Here is a 25,588-nt window from a genome sequence, read left to right on the forward strand (position 1 = left end):
ATTAATGAGTTATATTTAGCCAGCAAGCTACTGTGGTGTGGAATCCTAGCCCGGAAGAGTCAAGGTCCAATCCCAACTAGGGTAAGCACAGGCGAATATGGTTACTAAGTGCCGTGAGCGTAAGCTTGATGTTGGTATGGTTTTCCACCATCACAGCCCAACCTTTTACAATCTATTAAGGCTATTTAGGATATCTAATTGACTAACCGAAACATCGACATAGTTTTCATAAATAACAGCATCATTGTATCATTTCCCAGTATAGACACTTATATCAGACATCCCTCACAACCCACTGGGTGGGTTTCGCAGCAACAACGGAACAAGAGTGCAAGCAAGTGGTCATAACTCGATCCAATCCAGTTCACCATATATTGACACTAAATGAACTTCTCATTAATGAACGAAACTCTGTGTAACAAAATAACATAAATTGTCACCATTTTCATATAATAATATTCCATTACATTACATTACTTAGTTTTTTACTTCTCAAAGTGATATGCCCAAGTGGAATGTGTATATTTATTATGTTTGGAGTAAAAGACCACAATTCAGACTTAAATTATCCTTCCTTATTATTCTAACCACCACCCGTAAGGAAGATGATATTCAAAAGCACAATTAATTTCTTCCTTTTATTTAGTAGCCAGTCCAGATTCCCTCCTTCTCTTATCACAGCCAGCAGTCTTGACCTGATGTTCCCGGTGTGGTTCCGAACAATGTCCATATGGACCATCAGCTCCATCGCTGACCTCTCCCTCGTCGGCTCCTAGGTGTTCATAATTTTCGAGCGGGTTCATGTCTGCCTCTTGGCTAGGCCAGTCCAACAGGTGGAGGTTCTCCTGTGTGAGGACCACTGCTGAACCAGCCTAGCTATGTGGAAGGGGCAGCGATCCTGGACAAATATTATAGGGCCGGGAGGGAAGGCAAAATTCCTCTCGCAGAGTGAGGAGAGTAAAAAATCATTAAGGATGTTTATCATCTTTCGGCACGAAGCTGTCCTTGAATCACTGTGACATCCCCGACGCCGCGGAGAGTCATCCACCCCTACACATTCGCCCTCACTCGGCCACTCCGTTGTTCTTCAAAGATTTTGTGCCCATCACATCTCCTTAACATAATGCAGACCTCATCACTTTGCTATATTCCTTACTTTCATGTAAAATTATGATTTGTTATTTAATGCAAGATATGCGGGATTTCAAAAAGTAATTTGATATACAGTATACTATAACTAACCACGTTACAGGTTGCAAACATAACTTTATGGGTATGCTACCTTGTGTTGTTTCGGCGCCACACATAGATACGGCCATGGTTGTTGGACGAAAATGATTTTGTCGTCGGTGAACACTTTTACTCCCGCCCAAAATTCCTCGTCCTTATCAACATACTGTCGAGTCAAGGCGAGCCTCGAGACACAGTGGGCATCTGTCGACCTCTCTGGTCAACGTTCATTGGTGGAATATCAGGTGCAAATTAGCAATGGCTTGTTTCGAAGCTCCAACATCTTGTTACATCATGTTTGTAACTAAAACAAATACATGGATAGGTTTTAAAACAGATGTTGTAGTGAATGAGATGCCAATGTATGGATCGTGGGTGTTGCCAAGAACCCTTGAACTTGTCGGCCTGCCTGAACAAGATGTTGGTGATAGTGAGGTTGTGTTCAGCACACTTGGTGAAGAGGAGTAGGCCATTATGAATACACTTACTCACTCTATTTCTCCCTATGGTTCCTTGCCATATGACTGCATCTCTGCCACCTCCGGCATTGAATTCACCAAGGAGCACAACCTTATTTTCTTTGGGGTTTGGGGATAGAGGTTAGCACTCTGTCACGGTCGGTGTAAAAGGCCTCCTTGATGTCAGCCACTGCATTCAGTGTTGGGGTGTATGCACTGATGAAGAAGGCATGGCGTGAGTGATTCAGTGGGACTCGAAGCGTCATGAGCCGCTCATTGACCACAACGAACCTTTCAGTTAGTCGACGTAGGATGGATTGGTGAATGGCAAGTCCACCTCAATAAATGCGGTTTCTCTCCGCAGACGATATAGCCAAAACCCCGTTCTCTGAGTGAACCCTCGTCTGGGAGCTGGAACTCACTAAAGGCTGCTATGGCGATGTTATACCTAGCCAACTCTTTTGCCACAAGGGCGGTTCTTATTTCAGGATGCCGATTTGTGCCAGTATCTAGAAGGGTCCTGACATTCCCTTCAGTGACCATAAGAGGTTGTATAATTTGTTTTTGCTTTGTTCTGTGATTATGATTATGTTTTCGACTGCATTAGAATGACCTTACTGGGTGCGGTTTCCCAGTCCAGTTGTTTTTTATACCGGCTATGTTTCGAGCACCTTTTTTAGCCCCCTCCCCTTGTGGGGTGAGCAGAGTGGGCTCCTGGAAAGTGCTGCTCAGTGGCACAGACAGGACCCGATTGCACTACTGCCTAGATACCAGTGCATAAACGACATTCTAATCTCAACTGCCCATGTGCAAAGTTATGACTAGAGATTCCTGCAGTCACTTCAGCCTGTCCCTGTCGCCGCTCATGTGTCGCCATAGGATTTTGAAGGGCTTAAGGGTTTTGATGATAGTGAAAAGTATGATGAGCTGAATGATGACTGCTTGTGAGTTGATTTATGTGGTGAGGTGGGAGTGCAGGCTGAAACCATACATCTTGGCTCTCCCTTTTCCTTTTCTGGTGGTGCGGGTAGCTGCAATGACTGGAGAGAGGGAGAGCTGCAATGGAATGCCAATAGCCCAGTCTGTTGGGCTTGGCCTCCGGAGCCTGATCATCATGCATTGCCTTCGTCTGCCGGTGTATTCATTGGGTTCCCATGTTGGTTTACCTCTTCCACTTATTCCACCGTTGGGGTCTTACTGGAGCTCTGCTGGCATGTCTGCCTGATATGGGGTTCCACCACAGATTTTTCCTTTGGGTTTTTCTCCCGTAACCTTATACCAACCAAGGTTAATCCACAAGGCAGTGGACCATTGGTTGGTAGGCGCCAGGGCTTGTCCACATGATAGTGGGTCTATGCACGATGACCCTGGGGCCCACTTTGGCTCCGAGATTCCCTGCTGGTCTAGCCTGGGGCCGTGAGGCGCCCAGTTACTGTTTGTTGCCACGAGGAGGCACAGCAGGAGTTTTAATGGTGAAGAGGCTGTCTAATGGCAGGGGAAGATTTATGCAAGTTGCTTCCATGTTCACCACGAGGGCTAGCCAGCAGCGGTAGCTGAAAGCGAGAGGAAGGAAATAGTGCTTGCACCTTATCACTAACATAATGCATTATTTTCTTTTAGGTTAAGTTGGGGTAAGGATGGAAGGGGCTTATGGCACAGCCAGACATGAAGGATAGAGTCACGACAGATAGTCGTGGGGGGAAAGGTTGGAAAAGAAATTAATGAGTTAATCAGAGGGGGGACGACACCCCTTGTTTTACATATTACAGAGTTTGTTGGCTAACTAAGTTAACCTAGGATTAGGATGAGGTTGCACAATGGTTACTTTGGTTGACAATGACTACTTTGATTTTATAATTAGATGTTTATTAAAATCTTATTAATGTATTACGTTATGGACTCACTAGACTGTGACCTTATATCATCTAAGTTTTAATCTAAGCTGGATCGTTGTGGCGGACATAGATGGGTCGCAGGTTGGGTTGTTGTAGTGCGGGCAGACTCGGTGGCCACCAGGCGTGGGGTCGCCCTCCGTTGATGTCTTCCCAGCGTAGGTGGCCTGGGCTGTGAGGGTCGTCCAGGAGCTTGTCCCAAACCTTCTTTCCTTGGCGATGGAACCTGACGTTGAGGGCCTCTGTTTTATTTCTCAGGTGGATGGTTTCCACTGTCTCGTGGTAGGGTGGCGCTTGGCCACTGGCTGACCTCAGACACTTGTTTTGGAAGCTCTGTAATTGTTGTAGTCTAGTCTTACCGAGCGTGACGAGTGGTACGTGTGGGTACTCCAACACAGGCCTCACCAGCGCCTTGTACAGGTGGACTTGTATCTTCTCAGGCATCAGTTTAAAACCTTTTAATTTGGCGGCGGCGACTTTGGCTTTCTTTAGTCTGTCCTTCACGTGGGGAATGATGCCCGTCCGAGAGATGATGAGGCCGAGCAACCTGCCTTGTTTAGAGTATAAGAAGAATATAAGAAAATAAGGAGTCTGCAGTAGGCCGGTTGGCCTGTGCATGGCAGCTCCTGTCGAGAGTTGCTACCACTCTCTATCATCCATGAATCTATCTAGCCTCCTTTTAAAACTTTTCAGCGTTCCAGCACTTACTACAAAGTTGCCAAGCTTGTTCCAATCATCTACCGCCCTATTTGTGAACCAGTTTCTTCGCATCTCCCTCGTAAACCTAAACTTATCCAACTTAAATCCGTTGCTACGAGTCCTTTATTGATTCCTGTCACCCACTTAAATACTTCTATCATATCTCCCCGCACTCTTCGTCTTTCTAGGGAAGGGAAGTTTTGTTTCTTTAATCTATCTTGATATGGAAGGTTTCTAAGTCCCGGAATCATTTCCGTCAATCTTCGCTGCACCGACTCCAGTGAATGACATCCATTCTATAATAACGGCACCAGAACTGAACAGCATAATCGAGGTGCGGCCTGACTAGCGCAAGATATAGTTGCAATATGACCTCCGCACTCTTATTACTTACACTTCTAGATATAAAACCTAATACTCTGTTTGCCTTATTTCGAACATTAACGCACTGTTTTCTAGGCCGTAGGTCCGGGCTTACAAGTACTGTAGGTTATGTATCTAAGCTACTGTGCCGAGTAGCAACCTTGTATATAAGCTACTGTGCCGAGTAGCACCTATGTATATAATTACGTGGCAACACTGCACGTGTTATGTGGCAACATTGCCCCGAGGCTGCCATATGGCAAGGCAGTCTCAGTCTGACTTCGTGGGCCGTGCATGACACACGCAAGTCACCACTTGTATTTCTCCTATCCGAATAAATGGACTTCAGTGCTACCCGGTGTTTCCCTACCCATCACTGCATTCTTCAGGGAACACTTGGAACCTTCAAGTACCCCTAAGTCTCTTTCACAAGTCGACTTCTTTAGGTTGTTGTTAAGGCTGTATACATTGACAGTATTTGTTCTTCCAATATTAAGTACGCTGCACTTGCTGGTGTTGAATATCATTTGCCATTTTTCTGACCATGTAACGGGCCGAATTTTCTTTTTTATAATTTACCCTTGCAGCTACTCTTCTCTGTTAGTATTCTATTTATTCATACACTTACCTGTTCCGTGTAGCATTCTTTCCAATGAGTATCCTGTTTTATATACTTATTCTTCTTCCATTCCTTACATATATACTTATTCTTATATATTCTTGCTTATATTCTTATATGTTCTTTATCACTATATTCCTTTTATATTCTTATATATTCTTATATAAGCAATTCTCTTCTCAGTTATGTATGTTCTTTATGTTAAACTTTCATGATGCATTTATTTAATAATTTCTATGATGTGTCGTCAGTTCCACCATGTACATACAGTATATGTCTTATCTTTCTTTTCTTGTACTTTCCAAGTCTTTCATTTCTTTCATATATATTATATTCTCAGTTTCAATGTTCTTACCTTTCGGAAGTATACTTTGTTTTATGTCTATTCTTATACATGGGTTAGTCTGGGGAACCATGTTACTCTTAGTACAACTCGTTTTATACTTACACAGGGTAGCTGCCACCACCCAGACTTTTCATTATATAACATAACTCATGGAAGGGTTTTGGGTAGTGTGGTAGATGTATAGGCACGTAAGTAAGTATTATTTTCTGGGAACCAATGTTTAGACGGAGTAGAGTGGTGATACTCGTAGATTACTAATTCAATATTTATGAACACAGTGAGTGGAGAAGATGCATCTTAGATTCACTCAGAAAAAACAGAACCGCAATTAACTTATTAAATCATCAAACACTTCAAGAACTTATTACCTCATTAAACACCTCCAAATAGTCATTACTTCATTAGACAATTGTGGTATTATTACCTTGGCAAATGAGCTTCCGTAACTAATATTCACGAGATATAACTGGACCCTCAGGTCTTACTTAAACAAGTAACAAATTACCCCTTCACTTCTTGATTAGAACATTATACTCTCAGGTTATTCTTTCATGGTTACTACAGATGAATACATAACACACTGGACAACTCCACAAGTATAGTAACATACAGTATTTCTTATCAGTTCACAAGGAACCACCTGGTACCTTGAACTCTCATTCAGTGGTTCAATACTTAACCCGGGATACTATATTTCTGCTCCATGCAAATAGATGAGGTACAATCTCCAGGTGGAGTCAGCTGGCACATTTGTTTACAGCGACCGCCAAGCTGAAGGCTCGCTCGCTAGGTGCACCCAGGGAGGTTGACTCGTGACAAACTGGCAGAGTGCTGAGGGCGCTTCCCGGGGGAATCGTGTCCTGGGATTCTAGACGCGCCCCCTTAGAGACATCCTTCAAGAACCATCTTGCCCATAGGTAGCTACCGACCCTCAGGAGATTGCTAACACACCCGCGTCTGGAGACGTGGAGGAGAAATCACAGAAGGAGTGATTTCTCCTCGCGCGCCTGCATATATACGGGCCTGAGGGCATATTCCTACTAGAAAGACAAATTCTACTAACAATAGGCCCTCTATTCAAGGTAGTCGTTGGACACCTAGCTGTGACCGTCAGTGTCACAGATCAGGCTAATTTTCCACATCTATATTTCAGATTTAAACAGAGACTGAGTTTGTCAGTAAAGAGGTGAAATGGAGTTATATATGTGTTCGCAACTCTATTGGCCTGACCGCAAACCACATCCCCGGTCAGACGGCCGTTAAGTCTTGGAGAATTTTGAGTTTGACTGTTCAGGAACTGTTCAGGAGATTAATGACTTTCTTAAATAGACAACTGACTCTAACTAAACTATAAACATCAGATTCTCTGATGTCGGGGCGACAAAATAATATAACTTCAGTAGCGATCAGAAACTCATGGGTATCCCCACGGACGACATAAAATACGCCACTCTAGCTGGCAAACTCATCACTCGCTTACTTGACCCGTCTTACTAACAATAAGGACAGTTGAAGCGTTCAACACCACTCACAATGGATCTTGAATGTTCCAACTGTCACCAGACATATCTAAGTTGACTCAAAATAAGGGTGTTCTCTCTCACATTCAAATTCATTTTATAGAGGTTGGTTTCAGTAAGTCAGAGAAAATGGGATAACGGAGGACTGAGGTGTCTTGAAGTGATGAGAAAACGGACTCCTCAGATGGAGGACTCAAAATAAAAGCAGAGGTACATGTTTTGTGGGCTATTGAGCGTAATATGAATCATTTGATTTTGGCGTTAACTGACGTGTATGACCGTGGTCGTTACAACCACACCTACAGTTTATATAAATCCTCCTGCAGTGCATTTGCATCCTGCCTTGAATTAATCTGCTGCCCTATTTTGGTGTCATTCGCAAACTTGCTTATGTCACTGCTGATCCCAACATCTAGATCGTTTATGTAGATTATAAACAAGACTGGGCCCTGTACTGAACCCTGGGGAACCCCACTGGTTACACAGCCCCACTCAGATTCAACACCAACCTACTCTGACCCTCTGTATTCTATTGGTGAGTCATGATTTTATCCAATTTAATACTATCCCCTCGATACCATGAGCCTTAAGTTTTCTCAGAAGCCTCTGATGCGGTACTCTGTCAAACGGTTTACTAAAGTCTAAGTAAATAACATCGTAATTTTCGTCATTATCTACTACCTCGAAGATTTTCCTAAAAAACGTCAGCAGATTTGTTAGACAAGATTTTCCCTTTGTAAATCCAATGGCGATTCCTTGCAGCCTTGGCGAATTTTCACCACTTTGGCGAACCTTCGTTGGCCTGGCAATGAATCCCGATGCCGGCGAAGATTCACCAAAGTAGTGAAGATTGCCCTAGCTAACAAAGATCCCCTAAGCCGGCCAAGATTCGCGAAGTTATTACCATAGAAAATGGGGAATGGGTGACTGAAGTATTTTGTTCCTGATTTCTACTCTTTTGCAACCCGGATGTCAATAGGTTCCCACATTCGCTCCTTTTGTATGACAAGAGGACTAAAGCCACTAAATGATATATTTCAAGCTACAATGATCACTGTTATGAGTCAAACCCCCAGCGTTGCTAATTACAACTGCCCACTCCACTCGCACGCTAGTGACTGAAATGGTAAGTGACTACCAACTTCCAGATGAGTGGAAATCCACTAGTCTGCTATAGCTAGGGGCGAGTTACTCGTGGCTAGTGGAGCCGTTGACACGACACATGTAAGGAACTAGTTAACGTCATTTCAGCATTGGAGCCTAGTAATACACCTCGTATAAACGCGCCCCTAAACTTACTCCTTGGTTATTCAGAAAATATTCATTCGAATTAAAAATATAGTGCATAGTAGTCTCACCCAGCCAGCTATTGGTGCACTGCCTGCTTCAGATGTTTGAAACTATCTCAGTACCAACCAGAACATGAAACCGATACAAATGAATCTAAAGGTTCGAAGTAACAGACTCAAATTCATACATCTGAAGCAGGCAGTGAAGCAGTAGTTGGCTGGAAGAGTTAACGAACTTTTGGGTGAGACTGTACAGTAAATGACTCTTCAATTTCATGACATATTTATTAATAAAGATTTACCATGCACTTTCATACAGAACTGGGAGACCTTCACACACCTTAGCTGGAATGATCTTCCACACAGACCCTGAACCACTGAGTGACCGGGTGTTAAGGCTGAACAAATGACTTCATCCTGATAGCGCCATCTCTACCTCTGCACTGATGCTGCAGACAGTATATCATATTTTCATATTCACATCTCAAATACAGTGAGGTAGTTTCCTAGACTAGTATATCATAACCCACTGTAGGACTGAAAAACAATAGGTGGTTAATTAAGTGACAAACCCACTGTGCATCTCCCATACATCAATCCGATCACAAAAATGTCATAAATAGTTACTATACCTCTATATGTTTAGGAACTATAAACCAGCCCTTGCCTACGTGGAAATATTGCTGGCCGGCTTGACGCAAAAATTCCCTTCATTAATGATAAATCCAGCAATTTCACAGCTGTGGCCACTGTCGCCCCCCGTGGTCACCGACGCCCCCCGTGACCCTCCCCCGTGACCGCTGCCCCCCCCGTGACCACTGCCCCCCCCCTTCCCGTGACCACTGTCCCCCCCCTTCCCGTGACCTGTCCCCCCCCTCCCGTGACCCTGCCCCCCCTCCGTGACCACTGTCCCCCCCTCCCGTGACCATTGTCCCCCCTCCCGTGACCATTGTCACCTCCGTGACCCACTGTCCCCCCCTCCCGTGACCACTGTCCCCCTCCCGTGACCACTGTCCCCCCTCCGTGACCGCTGTCCCCCCCTCCGTGACCACTGTCCCCCCTCCCGTGACCACTGTCCCCCTCCCCGTGACCCTGTCCCCCCTCCCGTGACCACTGTCCCCCCCTCCCGTGACCACTGTCCCCCTCCCATGACCACTGTCCCCCCTCCCGTGACCCACTGTCCCCCCTCCCATGACCACTGTCCCCCCCTCCCGTGACACTGTCCCCCCTCCCGTGACCCTGTCCCCCCTCCCGTGACCACTGTCCCACCTCCGTGACCACCTGTCCCCCACTCCCATGACCCTTGTCCCCCCCTCCGTGACCACTGTCCCCCTCCCGTGACCACTGTCCCCCCCTCCCGTGACCCTGTCCCCCCTCCCTGACCCTGCTCCCCCTCCCGTGACCACTGTCCCCCTCCCGTGACCACTGTCCCCCTCCCGTGACCCTGTCCCCCCCTCCCGTGCCCTGTCCCCCCCTCCAGCCACTGTCCCCCCTCCCGACCCTGTCCCCCCTCCCGTGACCTGTCCCCCCTCCCGTGACCACTGTCCCCCCTCTGACCACTGTCCCCCCCTCCCGTGAGCCACTGTCCCCCTCCCGTGACCACTGTCCCCCCTCCCGTGACCACTGCCCCCCCCCCTCCCATGCCCTGTCCCCCCTCCCGTGACCACTGTCCCCCCTCCCGTGACCCACCTGTCCCCCCTCCCGTGACCACTGTCCCCCCTCCGTAACCACTGTCCCCCTCCCGTGACCACTGTCCCCCCTCCCGTGACCACTGTCCCCCCCCTCCCGTGACCACTGTCCCCTCCGTGACCACTGTCCCCCCCTCCGTGACCACCTGTCCCCCTCCCGTGACCACTGTCCCCCCCCTCCCGTGACCACAGCCCCCCCCCTCCCGTGACCACTGTCCCCCCTCCCGTGACCCTCCCCCCCCCCTCCCGTGACCACTGTCCCCCCCCTCCCGTGACCACTGCCCCCCTCCATGTCCTCCCCCTCCCCCGTGACCCTCCCCCCCCTCCCGTGACCCTCCCCCCCCCTCCCGTGATCCTGCCCCCCCCCCCCCACCGCCCAGCCACTGTCTCCCCCTTCGTGGTCACTATCAAAAAACCCCCGTGGTCACTGTCACCCCCGTGGTCACTGTCACCCCCGTGGCCACTGTCGCCCCCGTGGCCACTGTCACCCCCGTGGCCACTGTCGCCCCCTGTAGCCACTATCGCCCCCATGTGGCCACTGTCGCCCTCCCACAAAGATAAACTAATTTATACTTCATGCCCTCATGGATCCAAGGGCGTGTGGGGGGTGGAGCAGAGGGCAATCTTCGTGTGGTGCGTTAATGAGGCACAAGACCCAATTAAATGGTTGTGATTTAGGAAGTCATGGTGATGAATATGTTCAGTGTTTTATCAGTCAAGGTCGAGAAAAGGAGTAATTAACACGTGATGATTTAACGGACAATACTGATTAAATATCCGCGATATTAAAATTCCTGTGCTGAAACATAATCAAGGAAAAGGCCATTATATCACCGTGAGAATGTATACAAAATAATGGGTTGGTGGTTTTAGTACTCCGGAAATATTTGAACGAAAAGCCACTTATTTTGTTCTCTTTTGCGAAATCTCTTTTTTTTTAAAACAGCACAACTACAACACTGTCTCCTTGTGCTAGAGTTTAAGTTAATATCAAGTGTGTAATGTTTCCTTTATCCTGTATATCTTTTATATAATGTGTATTCTTAACTATTATTTCAATCTCTATACATTTTCCAGCACTCACACTAGGCAGTTCTTCCAATCTCTACCCCATTCCTTCTTATTTCCCCTACCTATATGTTGTCCTTCTTCCCTTTCTACCCTCCCCCATCTTCTTCCTATATCTCCCTCCTCCCTCTCTCTCTTATGTACGACCTTTAGGGCGATCGAGAACTTTTTGCGGCGAGTGCATCTTCTCCCCCTCTTCCCTCGCTCACATCATACTTGCACAGCACACACATCCAACTCTAATTTCTTCCCCTCACCACCATTCCCACAATCATCAGGTAAATCCCCTTCTTCCCTTAATCCACATCCTCTTAATCCGACCCTCTCATCATCATCATCATCGTCACCTTCATTTCATCCAGGTCATTGCTCTCTATCTCCTCTCTTTTAGTTCATCCCTCTATTTCGTCCACATTTATCTCACTCTCCCCTCCGCTCTTTCTCTTATCTTTCTCTTCTTTCTTTCTTTTCTCCGTCTCCTCTCTCTTTCTCATTTTTTCCTGTGGATTTACCCTTCCCTTACTCTCCTATTCTATCATCTGTCACCTTTATCACCTGTAATTTAACATGGTTTCTTCTCTTCTTAGCATCTGTGGTAAAGATTTTCGCTGTAATCAAGTAAACACAGGATAGAATACATACTTATATACTCACACTCAAGTCCACTTTAAGCACTCTCACAAACTCATACACACACACATATGCTCACACGCAATTACACATGCACTCATATACTACTACTTTGCTGTCACTCGGAATCGAGTATGACGATCATCCTGCTGAGGTGACTAGGGAGGCCAAACCGGAACCGGCAGGGCCGTCCACAGATGTTGCATGTGTGGAGGGCTACGTCTAGTGCGAGAGAGGCGGTGACAGCGTCGCTCCGGCGCTGGCGCTTGTCTGCGTCGGTATGCAGTCGGGCTAACTCGAAAGTATTGACAACATCACGTGAGGTGCTGCTCCAAGCGTTACTTTTTCAGGCTTGTCTTAAGACGATCCTTACACGTTTTCAGTTGCCCGCCAGCGTTACGTTTACTATTCGTTTGGTGACTGTAAAGTAGCTGCTGTCGTCCATGCGGGTAACACTATGGCCAGTCCAGCGTAGTTGTTCATGGATAATGGTAACCTTGATGCTCCTACATTTGGTGTTAGCGAGAATACTGGCATTTGCTCTTTTGTCATTCCAGCTAACTCGGAGAATGGAACGTACACTACGTTGGTGAAAGTTTTCAAGTACCTTGAGGTGCCACAAGTAGGTGACCCATGTCTCGCTGCCATATAGCAGGGTGGGAAGACTACTGCCCGATATACGTGTAACTTTGTAGATATTTTCAGCTCCCTACAGCTGAAGACACTATTTTGGAGTCTGCCAAATGCTAGAGATGCACATCTGATCAGATGTTGAATCTCTTCATCGATGTCCGCGGTGGTGGACAGGTGGAAGCCGAGATACCGAAAGTGGGTAACATTAGAGAGGGTATTACCGTTAAGCTGGATGAATGATGGATGTGTGGTTGAACCAGGGGCAGGCTGAAAAAGAATCTGAGTCTTATGTACATTCACCTCAGGGCCGAAGTGTGCATACTCATCTGTAAAGGTGTTCAGGATTTCCTGTAGGTCGCGTTTAGCATGAGCAACAAGGGTGAGGTCGTCTGCATACTGAAGCTCAGTAATAGAATATGCTGACAACTTTGTTCTTGCCTGGAGTCGTCTTATGTTGAAAAGATCCATCTGGTACTCCCAGCTAAATTGGCACTGGTGCGAGTAAGGAAGGCAGTCAAGAAAATGAAAAAGACAGTTGGTACCAGTACACACCCATCTTTAACCCCGTTTGGATGAGGAAGAACTTAGACTGGGTGCCATTGTGCAGGACACTGCCGTTCATGCCATCGTGGAGTTGCCTCACAATGGCGATGAATTTTGGTGGGCAGCCAAAACGGCTGAGGGCTCACCAGAGGGCTTTCCTGTTGACCGAGTCGAAAGCTTTGGTTAGGTCGATGAAAGCCATGTAGAGGTGACGACGCTGTTCTCTGCACTTTTCCGTATCTGACGGGCAGCAAAGATCATGTCAGTGGTGCCAAGTTATGGTCTAAAGCCACACTGAGATTCTGGGGGGAAGTTTTCAGCCTCAGGAAGAAGTCTGCCAGCTATGGACAGCAGCGAGATCCCGCGGTAGTTGCCACAGTCTGACCGGTCTCCCTTGTTCTCATAAACATTCACGATGGAGGCGTATTTAAGAGCTTGGGGGATTTCCTCCGTTTCCCATATATTCTCCAGGAGAGAGTGGAGACGGCTGGTATGAAGAGGTCCTCCTGCTTTATACACCTTTGCTGGGATTCCATCAGGCCCTGAGGCTTTGTTATTTTTCATCTGTTTGATGGCAGTAGCTACCTCATCCAGGCATAAAGGATAGCTGAGGTGGGTCAGCTCTGGATGCTGAGGGATTTACTGGGTAGTCAGGACATCCACATCAGTGTTTCGGTTGAGCATTAAATGGTAATGATCTTTCCAGCACTGAAAGATGCCTTCATTATCTTTAATTTGGGAGTTACCGTCGGATGAGCGGAGGGGGCTGCTCCACGAATGATTGGTCCATAAATATTTTTGTGGAATTGAAAATTCGTGCATCTTGTGCTCATATGCAAAATTTTGTGTTTCACGTGCTTTATTTTTAAACCAGTCGTTCTTTAGATTGCAAAGTTCACACTGGGCCGCCGCTTTCTTCTTGCAGAAGGTATCAGCTTTCGTCCGAGACTGAGGGTTGTTCTTCCAGTCAGTTAAAGCAGCACGTTTATCAATGACAAGTACATTGATTGCCGGGTCATTTTAATCAAACCAATCCTATTGTATTCTTTCAGACTGGCCGAAGGTCTCTCTGCAGGTTTTTGTCATGACTGTGTCGAGAATATCCCATTCGGCACTGGGATTTGGGTTGTTTGTTGCCGGGCCATTTATCAGCCCATGTTCGAACTGCTCTCTAAAGGCATGTGCTACCGCTACATCCGCCAGACGCTGAGTGTTAAAACCTCTCCTGGAGGTTTGCTGCCTTCGCCGTTTTGGGGCGACATGAAGTAAGAGCTTGGATTTCACAAGCCAATGATCATTGTTAGCCTGTGTAGGATGCGTCGGCAGATGGCACAGCCAACTCCATAAATGCGGTTTCTCTCTGCAGTAGGCTTACCCCTCCAGAAGAAGGTATAGCCAGATTCCTGTTCTGTGAGTTGACACTCGTCTGGGAGCCGGGACTCACTGATGGCTGCTATGTTGATGTTATACCTAACCAGCTGTTTTGCCACAAGGCGGTTCTTCTTTCAGGACCCTCATATACATGCACGTACGCACACATACATTCACAAAAAGACATGAAAATAACACACACACACACACACACACACACTTACTTCAGCCTTCATAGGGTAAGGATGTGTGTAGTCGGCGCTGCTGGCTGACTCGACCGTGGTCTCTTGACCATGGAGACAGCTGCCAGCCCGGTCTGTCGGGCCTTCCCCTTCCCCATCTCCTCCCCATCTGGATTGATCAACATCCTCCCACCAACAGAACAGTGCAAAGATTGACAATCAACCCACAAGTGATAAACAAAAGTGACAATTTCAACTCGAAAGAAAGAAACAACTGTTAGAGTGACAATCGTGCTAAGCAGTCAATGTTGACCTGACGGGACCTGACACACCCAGGGTCCGCTGTACACTCACCACCACCAACACTGGATGAGAAGCGAAGAAAGACTCTAAACTACGTCAGGAGATAAATGAAGACTCCCTACTCCACCCAAGTGAGGAACTATGAATTCCTAAGTACATCACATGAGGAACAAGAACCATCTCCAACACCCTGTGTGAGCTGGAGGACCTACCCGGACCACGTGGTACATCTGCAGCTATAGTGAGGTAGCAGCCAAGACAGTGGGAAGGATTTTGTTGGCACCAATATCAGGTCATAAGACTGTTTACAAGACCAGCTCCCACAGTACCAGATCTATAGTTAATCTATATTTTGAGTCTATGTTTCTTATGTTTTTGTATTGAAAGCTGACCCACTCCCCGATTTCACCATATGTAACTTATCATCTCTGTTCATTGAATATTTTCAGCCTTCGGGCTGCCATGTTATCTTAATAAACCGTGAATTATTACTATTAGTAGTAGTAGTAAATATATCCTACATAATTGTTGTATCTCCCATATTTTTTGTTGTTGATCGAATGGTGTAATTACTGACCTACTTATGCGCTTAAAGACCTTAGTTGTTGAAGTACAGTCATAACATTGTAACAACAACAAGACTCATGTAAGGAAAACAAGCCTTAAAATCTCATCTTTTCGGTTCATTATTTCCTGAAGCTCATATTTTTCCTGTTCTGTGTAAAATGTGTTCTTAAGAAGCGAGGAGGAAGAGGGAGGGAGGGAGGGAGAAATTGTATGGAAAACGCATAATAAAAGGTAGACTTCCACTAGAACAACAAATATGAGATGTTTGTAAACAGCTATTAGTGCCGTTATAAATCAATCAATCAGAGTACCGTCCTCATAAAGGAGGGGTTGACGACCACGGTCTACCACTCTAAATGCTTTCGGGTTGTGTTTACCAATCCTCCGAGATTTTTTATTTCTCTGGGGACTCGGCTTTTAATTTCAGTCATCCATTCCAGTTTCTGTCTTCCCTTGGCCCTCCTACCTTCAATTTTGCCCAATAATATTTCTGTCATTATCTCCTCATCCCTAATTGTATAACCAACTATCTAATTTTTCTTTGATTGTACATTTCTAATATTTCTCTTCGTGTTTTTGCTTACCTTAGTATTTAATAATTTGTTTTCCTGTCACTGTAGCTTATTCTTAACATTCACCAATAACGTGACATTTTTTTCTCAAATTGAAGTTAATATCCCCTTTTATTAGGTCTTTTGGATTATTAACTGCTGTTTTTGCTTGACCTTTTCCTTTGATGATTTCTTTCCCACGTCTACTATCACAGCTAATGTTACTTCCCAAATGTACAAAATTTTCCACCTGTTCAAATTCCCTTTTGCCTATAATAGTTTTTATAACTTCTCTCATTAATAATTCTGATTATATATTATACAATGTTGGAGATAGAACACAGCCTTGTCTTACTCCCTCTCTAACTGTGAGCCAATTAGTAGGTTCTTTATTTACTAACACTGCAGTCTTCTGTGTACAGTAAAGATATCTTAATTTATAATATCTCCTTCACTAATGCCTATTTTTTCCAATACATATATAAGTTTAATATGTTTTACCTTATCAAAAGATTTTTCAATATCGACAAAGCAGATGTAAAAATTTCTTTGGACCTCTAAACTTTTTCACTAAAAATTATAAAACCAAGTAAAATTTCTCCTGTTTTTTCCCTTTATAAATCCATTTTGCTCTTCAGAAAACTCACTGTCTGTTCTAAATTGTATTTTACTTAAAATTATGGTTAAAAAACTTTTGTAGGCATAACTTATTAATTATTCAGCTAACTATTCTACACTGGGTGCACTATGAGGTTCCTTGATTTTGGGGTGACAATACATATACTGATTTTTTTGATCACTGGGAACGTCTCCCTTGAAGTATATAGAATTACATATGATCTTTTTATTTTTTTTTGTATTTGTTTTTTTAAACCTCACTTTTTCTTTTTTTTCTATCCATTTTCTTTAATATATCATTTGTGATCCTTTAACTTTTGGCCTCGTTCCTCTTTCTGTACTCTCTAACATTATTTCTTTCTAAATATTAAATTCTTACCCTGGTTATTGTTCATCAAGGTCTTCCTACAACATTAATGTAAATCTTATCGGTTTCAATTTCCTATTCTATCCCTGTTCTTGTTTTGAGCTTCCCTAAATCTCATTTGATTGTGATCTGACTACAACCTGCCCCTGGATAGGTTTGGTTTGGGTTCGGTAAGATCGGTGTATGGAGCTGCCTGGGCGTTGCTTCTATTACCCAACCCACGTGGTCCTCCTTCTGGTGCTTCATTCTCTTTCCTAACTTTGGCGTTAAAATCACTCATTATATATCTTAATACTTTTTTTCCTAAAACTTCATTCTAACTATCATTTGTTGGTGCATAAACTTGTATTATTACCAAGTCCATGGGTTTAGTATTAAATTTGACTAACAAAACACTGTCTGACTGCCCAATATCCCTTTACACCGCTGCTTAACTTCTGGGATACAAGAATACCAGCACCTTTCTCATGTTATCACCGCCTAAATATATGAAATATGAATATTCACGACTGATGCTATTTGAACTTGTCCCTCTTACCTCACTTAATCCCAGAATATCCCACTGCAATATTCCATTTCCCTACAAACGCATGTTATAAATAAGGGTCAATTATAGATAATAATATTGATCCATGTAACATATAAGGTCTATACAAATAATACAAATATAGATAAAGAATGTTAATGAAATATAAATAAAAAGTGTCGAATATTTCCGTGTTCATTCTTGAGCCACACACAGGGTGGTGAAATGCGTCTAGAGTGGCAGCATCATGTTAGTGTTAAGGTGCAGGCACTGCTTGCTTCCTTTCGCATTCAGCTGCCGCCGCTGGCGAGCTCTCGTGGCGAACAGGGAAGCAACATGCATAAGTCTTCCCCTGCCAGTACACAGCCTCCTCACCAGCAAGACTCCTGCTGTGCCTCCCCGTGGCAACACACAGTACCTGGGAGCCTCGTGGGCCCAGGCTAGGTCAGCAGGAGATCTCGGAGTAGCAATGGGCCCCAAAGGGACGGCGCATAGACCCACTGGCACGTGGACACGTCCTGGCACCTACCAACCACCGCCCCGCTGCCTTGCGGATTAACCTTGGTAGGTATAAGGTTACGGGAGTAAACCCCGAACGAAAAATCTGCGGTGGAGCCCCGCATCAGGCAGATATGCTTACAGAGCTCCAACATGACTCCAACGGAGGTATAGGCGGAAGAGGTGACCACCATGGAAACCCAACGACTACACCGGCGGACGAAGGCAATGCCTGATGGACAGCCTACTTAGGCGAAACCCAACAAACTGGGCTATCAGCAGTCCATTGCGACTCTCCCTCTCCCCACTCGTTACAACACTTGCACCACTGGATCAGGAAAAGGGAGAGCCAAGATGTGTGGTTGCTGCCTGCACTCCTGCCTCACCGCCTCACCACAGAGATGACTGCCGGGAGTCTCTAGTCACAACTCTGCACATGGGCGTCACAATAAGATGGTCGTTTATGCATTGGGATCTAGGCAGCAGTGCACACTGGTCCTGTCTGTGTGATTGAGCAGCTCTTTTGGGGAGCCACTCTGCTCACCCCACAAGGGAGGGGGCTAGAAAGGGAGCCCTGAACATAGCCTGCCCAAAAACCCAACCTGACTGGGCAACCGTTCCCAGTAAGGCCATTCTTATGCGGTCGAAAACACAACCAAAATCACAGATCCAAACAAAAACAAACCATACAATCTCTTATGGTCGCTGCAGAGAATGACAGGACCCTTCTGGATACTGGCACAAATGCACATCCTGAAAGAAGACCTGCCCTTGTGGCAAAAGAGCTGGATTGGTATAACATCGACATAGCAGCCATGAGTGAGTCCCGGCTCCCAGATGAGGGCCAACTCACAGAACGGGGGTCTGGCTACACCTACGCAGACACGTATGCGCACTTCGGCCTTGAAGTGAATGTAAAATAGACTCAGATTCACCTTCAACCTGCCCCTGGTTCAGACACACCTCCACCTTCCATAAATCCAGCTTAACGGTACTACCCTCTCTAATGTTGCCCACTTTCGGTATCTGGGCTCCCACCTGTCCACCACCGCAGACAAAGATGAAGAGATTCAGCATCGGATCAGATGTGCATCTCAAGCTGTAGGGAGCTGAAATTATCTACAAAGCTGCACGTATATCGAGCAGTGGTTATCCTCACCCTGCTATATGACAGTGAGACATGGGTTACATACAGGAGGCACCTGAAGGCACTTGAAAACTCTCACCAACGTAGTCTACGTTCCATCCTCCGAGTTCCCTGGGAAGACAAGAGAACAAATGCCAGTATTCTTGCTGACACCAACTGCAGGAGCATCGAGGCTACCATTATCCATGAACAACTACGCTGGACTGGCCATGTTACCCGCATGGACGACAGTAGACTGCCAAAGCAGCTACTTTACCGTCACCTAACGAATAGAGAACGTAACGCCAGGGGGCAATTGAAAAGGTATAAGGATAGCCTTAAGACAAACCTGATAAAGTGCCAAATCGACCCCCTGACCTGGGAGTCGATTACTCCACATCGTAATGCTTGGAGGAGCACCGCACGAGAAGGTGTCGATGCTTTCGAGTTAGCCCGACTGCAAACCGAGGTAGACAAGCGCCAACGCCGGAAAGACGCTGCCACCGCCCCTCCCGTAGTAGACGGAGCCCTCCACATGTGCAACGAATGTGAACGACGCTGCGGGTCCCGTGTCGGTCTCTTTCGTCACCTCAAAACTCAACAACCTAGGTGACATCCCTAATACCTCATATCATTGTATCATAGTTGGATGATCGTCATACTTGATTCCGAGTAACAGCAAAGTAGTTGTAGTAGTAGTTAGGTATACCAACTCCAGTACTCGAATATACAGAATGTTTCGGTTTTCTGCTTGTCTATTCTTACCTACATAACATATTCAGTTTCCTCTCGGGCTAACTCAAGTATCTTTACAAAGCTAGAATTTATCCCCAGACTGTGTTACGTGTCGGGCGAAAAATGTAAAACAAATACGAGATTGTTTGAGGTCAGGAAATATTACGTTTTCCGAGACTTTCACGTTCGCAGTGGTAATATTTTTTTTTCAGTTCTTCTAAACTCTTCCCTCAACTGATGGTAATATTCCTGGAACTCCACCATCCAGTAATAGCATCATGGTAACATTTTTCAGGACATTTAACCTTCACCACTTTCCTGATCTTCTAGCATGGTATATTTAACCTTCATGGTAATTTACCAGGATTTCCAGCATCTCACTCTCTCCTAATAGTAACAATCCAGTACTTTCACAATCCTGCATTCGCTTAGTTGTAACATTCCTACTACTCCAGGATCTCCAGCTACCTCTTACCCTCTCCTGGCGATAACGTGAGCCAAACGTACCAGACAAAAATACCACAACACTTTTTTGGGGGCGAAGGGGAGAGCTGCATTTTGTTCCAATGAAAATTATCTCTGGAAGACCTCAGATGGTTGAGTGCTGGAGCCGAGAGACCACTGCAAAAATATTCAGTGAGAGTTCTAGTGGAGAAGGAGGAGGATGAGGAAGAGAACTTGGAGATATTTAGGTGGAGAACATGAGGAGAATAGAGGGGTAAGGTCCAGTTGGAGGATATTCGTATATGTCTCAGTACCTGTTCCCTCTCCTTACTCTAACCTTTCCTACTTCCTTAACTTTCCACTTCCCACATTTTTATCTCTTCTCATATTACTTTTATTCCCTCCATTTCCTCCTCTCTCGCCCTTATCCTACTCATCATCTTCCTTCTCTTATTCCCCTTTTCTCCTATTAGTCGCTTCCTTTATCACTCCCCTCCTACTCTCAATTTTCTCTTCCTCTCTCACTCTCCCTCATCACCATTACTTCTCTCCTCCCCCCCCTGTCATTTTCCTTTATTCTCTCTTTCTCACTTTCTTTCTCTTTCATCATCACTCTCTCTCTCTCTCTCTCTCTCTCTCTCTCTCTCTCACCTTCATCACCACGGCTCCTCTTCTCCCTAGTCACCTCAGGGTTGGTGGCAGCGGAAGCTGGGAGGTTTTGGTGGTCAGAAATGTCACTTCGAATTTATAGCTCTCCGGAAATGTCGAGATGAGGAAATTGAATTTTGATCTCTTTCACTGGTTGGTTAAAGGCATCTAGTGGTTGGTTAAAGGCATCTATTGGTTGGTTAAAGCTTCTGGTGGTTGGTTAAAGGCATCTAGTGGCTGGTTAAGGCATCTAATGGGTGGTTAAAGGCATCTAGTGATTGATTAAAGGCATCTAGTGGTTGCTTAAAGGCATCTAGTGGTTGCTTAAAGGCATCTCGTGGTTAGTTAAAGGCATCTAGTGGTTAGTTAAGGCATCTAGTGGTTGGTTAAAGTTTCTGGTGGTTGGTTAAAGGCATCTAGTGGTTGGTTAAGGCATCTAGTGGTTGGTTAAAGCTTCTGGTGGCTGGTTAAAGGCATCTAGTGGTTGGTTAAAGACATCTAGTGGTTGGTTAAAGCTTCTGGTGGCTGGTTAAAGGCATCTAGTGGTTGGTTAAAGGCATCTAGTGGCTGGTTAAAAGTATCTAGTGGTTGGTTAAAGGCATCTAATGGCTGATTAAAAGCATCTAGTGGTTGGTTAAAGCTTCTGGTGGTTGGTTAAGGGCATCTAGTGGTTGGTTAAAGACATCTAGTGGACTGGTTAAAGGCATCTAGTGGTTTGTTAATGCATCTAGTGGTTGGTTAAAGACCTCTAGTGGTTGGTTAAGGCCTCTAGTAATTGGTTAATGCATCTAATAGTTGGTTAATGACCTCTAGTGGTTGGTTAATGCTTCTAGTGGTCGGTTAAGACATCTAGTAATTGGTTATTTTATCTAGTGATTGGTTAAGGCTTCTGGTGTTTAGTTAAAGCCTCTAGTGGTTACTTAAGGCCTTTGGTGGCTGGTTAAGAACACTGGTAATTGGTCAAAGGCTCTATTGTAGGGATAAGGCCTCTAGTGATTGGTTAAGAACTCTAATGGCTGGTTAAGAAATCTAGTGATTGGTTAAAAATCCTAGTGATTGGTCAATAGCTCTATTATGTAGTTACTGCCTCTTCTAGTTGGTTAAAGGGAGTAAAGGAGGAAAAGAGGAATGAGGGAGGAGAAAAGGAAGGGAAAGACAGGAAGATTGGATGAAGGACAGGAAAGAGGAGGGCGGAAATGATGAGGGAAATGAATTAGAAATGAGAGGGAGAGAAAAATAGGGAGAAACAAAAGAGGAAAGAGATAGTGAAAGAAAAAGAGGGATAAAAGGAGAGACTAACAGATAGACAGACATACAGATATGAGAGAGAGGGTAGCAAATGCGAGGAGAGACAACAGAAAGGAGAGAGAGAGAGAGAGAGATAAAGGCGGAAACATACAGACGGAGAGAGAGAGAGAGTATCAGGTGACGACGAGGCCGTTATTGCCAAACTGTGAACAAGTTGTAAATTAACAAAAGTTTGAGAGGGTGTGTGAGCTATCTCACAACTTGACACCTACCAAATTTACTTCATAATACTCCCTTTCTCTCATGAGGCTTCACTCTCACACGAGGCTTCTTTCTCACACACAAGCCTTCTTTCTCACTCGAAGTTTCACTCACTTGACGTTTCTCTTATACACGAGGCTTTATTCTCTAAGAGAGTTCACTCTAACATGAGAATTACATCTGACACGAGACTTCTCTCACACATGGGGCTTCTCGGTCACACGAAGCTTTACTTTCATACCAGGTTTCACTCTCAAACGAGACCTCTCTCACATGAGGTTTCTCACTCACACGAGGCTTTTTTTTAAATAAGGCTTCTTTTTCATAAGAAGCTACTCTCTCATTCTTTCAAATAAAGTAATGTTTCACTCACACGAAGCTCCACTCTCACACGAGGCTTCACTCTCACACGAGGCTTCACTCTCACACGAGGCTTCCCTCTCACGCGAGGACTCTCTCTCACACCGGCCATCTCTCTCACGGAGCCATCTCTCTCTCACACAAGTCTTCTGTATCCCACTCTTGCCGCTCATTCCCTAACACAAGGCTTCTCTTTATCAATCACTCATTAATCACTCAGTCAGAGTTACAAGGTTACTCGGAGAAGTAATGCTCACTTTACAGTAGTAAAGTAAGCATTACAATATTACAATCAAAATTACAGTAGTACGGTGAACATTACAGTAGTACAGTGAACATTACAGTAGTACAATAAAAATTTTAGTATTACGATGAACATTACAGTAGTACAATAAATATTAAAACAGTACCTACCAGTGCTATTGTTTGGATCATGCAAGTTCCACCTCCCCACTTCGGTGGTTTGGTCATTTACGTGGAGTGTATCATGGCTTTGCCATCCGCCCTCGCATCCTACAAAGGCTAACTGAAATGCCTGTTGGGATCAACGAACGTCTCATTACGCTCAGAGTCCCAATGAATCACTCACGTCATGCCTTTTTCATCTGTGTGTAAGCCCCAACACTGGTTTAAGAGGTTGATAACAAGGAGACCTTTTGTGCCGACCTCAACAAAGTGTTAACCTTTATCCCCAGAGAAGATAAGGTTGTGCTCCTTGGTGACTCAATGCCAGAGTTGGCAGAGATGCTGACATTTGGCAGGAATCATAGGGAGAAATGGACTAGACAAATGTAATCCCAATGGCCTACTACCTCCTCAGCAAGTGTGCTGCACACAGCCTCACTATCACCAATACCATGTTTAGGCAGGCCACGATCCAAACACTGGCATCTCATTGACTACAACATTGTCAGAGAAAGAAATCGTCGAGATGTCCTCATCACCCGAGCCATGCTGGCTCAAACCACTGTGACACTGATCATTGGCTCGTCATATCCAAGCTCTCACTTCACTTCGCCCCAAAACGGTGAGGGCAACAAACATCCAGAAGAGGTTTTAATACTAAGCATTTGGAGGATGCAGTGGTAGCACATGCTTTCAGAGAGCAGCTCGAACGTGGACTAAATAAACAACCCGACAACAAACAACCCAAATCCCAGTGCTGACTAGAGTATTCTCGACACAGTCGTGACAAAACCCTAAGGAGAGGCCCCTGGCCAAATCAAAAGAATACACCAGGTCTGGCTTTCAATTCCACTAAAACATTTTATAGGCCAATCACTCATGGCACAGTCCCCCTCCGCTCATCCAATGGTAACTCCCTAATTAAAGACGAAGAAGGCATCCTTCAGCACCGGAAAGAGCACTACCATTCGCTGCTCAACCGAAACACATATGTAGATGTCCTGACTACCCAACAGGTCCCTCAGCATCCAGAGTTGACCCACCTCTGCTATCCTCCATCTTTGGATGAGGTAGCTACTGCCATCAAACAGATGAAAAATAACAAAGTCTCGGGGCCTCATGGAATTCCAGCCGAGGGGTATAAAGCAGGAGGACCTCTGCTTACCAGCCGTCGCCACTCTCTCCTGGAGAACATATGGGAGAAGGAGGAAATACCCCAAGCTCCTTAAGACGCCACCATCGTCAATATTTACAGAAGAAGGGGGACCAGTCAGACTGTGACAACTACTGGGGATCTCGCTGCTATCCGTAGCTGGCAAGATTATCGCCCGAGTCCTCCTAAACAGACTTCTTCGTGAGGCGGAAAACTTCCTCGTAGAATCTCAATGTGGCTTCAGCTTAGACCATCACGTGGCACCACTGACAAGATCTTTGCTACCCGCCAGATACAGGAAAAGTGCAGACAAGAGCATCGTGACCTGTACATAGCCTTCATCGACCTCACTAAGGCCTTCAACTCGGTCAACAGGGAAGCCCTCTGGTGAACCCTCAGCCGTTTTGGCTGCCCACCAAAATTCATCGCCATTGTGAGGCAACTCCACGATGGTATGACTGGCATTGCCCTACACAACGGCACCCAGTCTGAGTTCTTCCCCATCCAAAGAGGGCTAAAACAAGGATGTTTACTGGCACCAAGTCTCTTTTCCATTTTCTTGGCTGCCTTCCTTACTTGTGCCACTGCCAATTTAAACGGCGGTGAACCGGCTGGTTAATTCAAAGTTAACCAGGCTGGTACATTTATATTATATTGGGCTGTAGTAACGAAACCCAATTGAAGTTTCTGCTTTTATTAAAAAGTATTGTTTATATAATTCCTGAGTGTAGATCAACCGTAACTTCCACTATTTATGAGCGTGAAGAGAGAGGATGGCGGCTATGTAAATAGACCGTTTAATCACATCCGTTCGATGTGAGAGTATGAGTGTGACTAGCGTGGGTGCCGGCTTATTCCGAGCTGACCCATTTGCTGACATACAGTCAATGGGCCGCACCCAAGGAGGTTACCAATCACGTGATATGAGCATGACAACTCATAGCTATTGGAAAGTTACAGGGGATGAATTAGTATATAACTCAAATGTAAAGAGCCCATTTATATAATACTTATGTTGATGAGACAGGGACCATTACAGCAGGGTGGACATCCAATACCGGATGAAGCGTCTTTTCAACATCAGACGACTCCAGGCAGGAACAAATGTGTTGGCAACCTCCATTACTTCATTATGCAGACGACATCACCCTTTTCGCTCACAGTGAATGCGACCTACAGGAAATCCTGAACACTTACACAGATGCGTATGCACACTGCGGCCTTAAGGTGAATGTACGTAAAGTTCA

The sequence above is a fragment of the Homarus americanus genome, unplaced genomic scaffold, assembly GCF_018991925.1.
Source record: "Homarus americanus isolate GMGI-L3 unplaced genomic scaffold, GMGI_Hamer_2.0 scaffold45698, whole genome shotgun sequence".
In the NCBI taxonomy this organism is placed as follows: Eukaryota; Metazoa; Arthropoda; class Malacostraca; order Decapoda; family Nephropidae; genus Homarus; species Homarus americanus.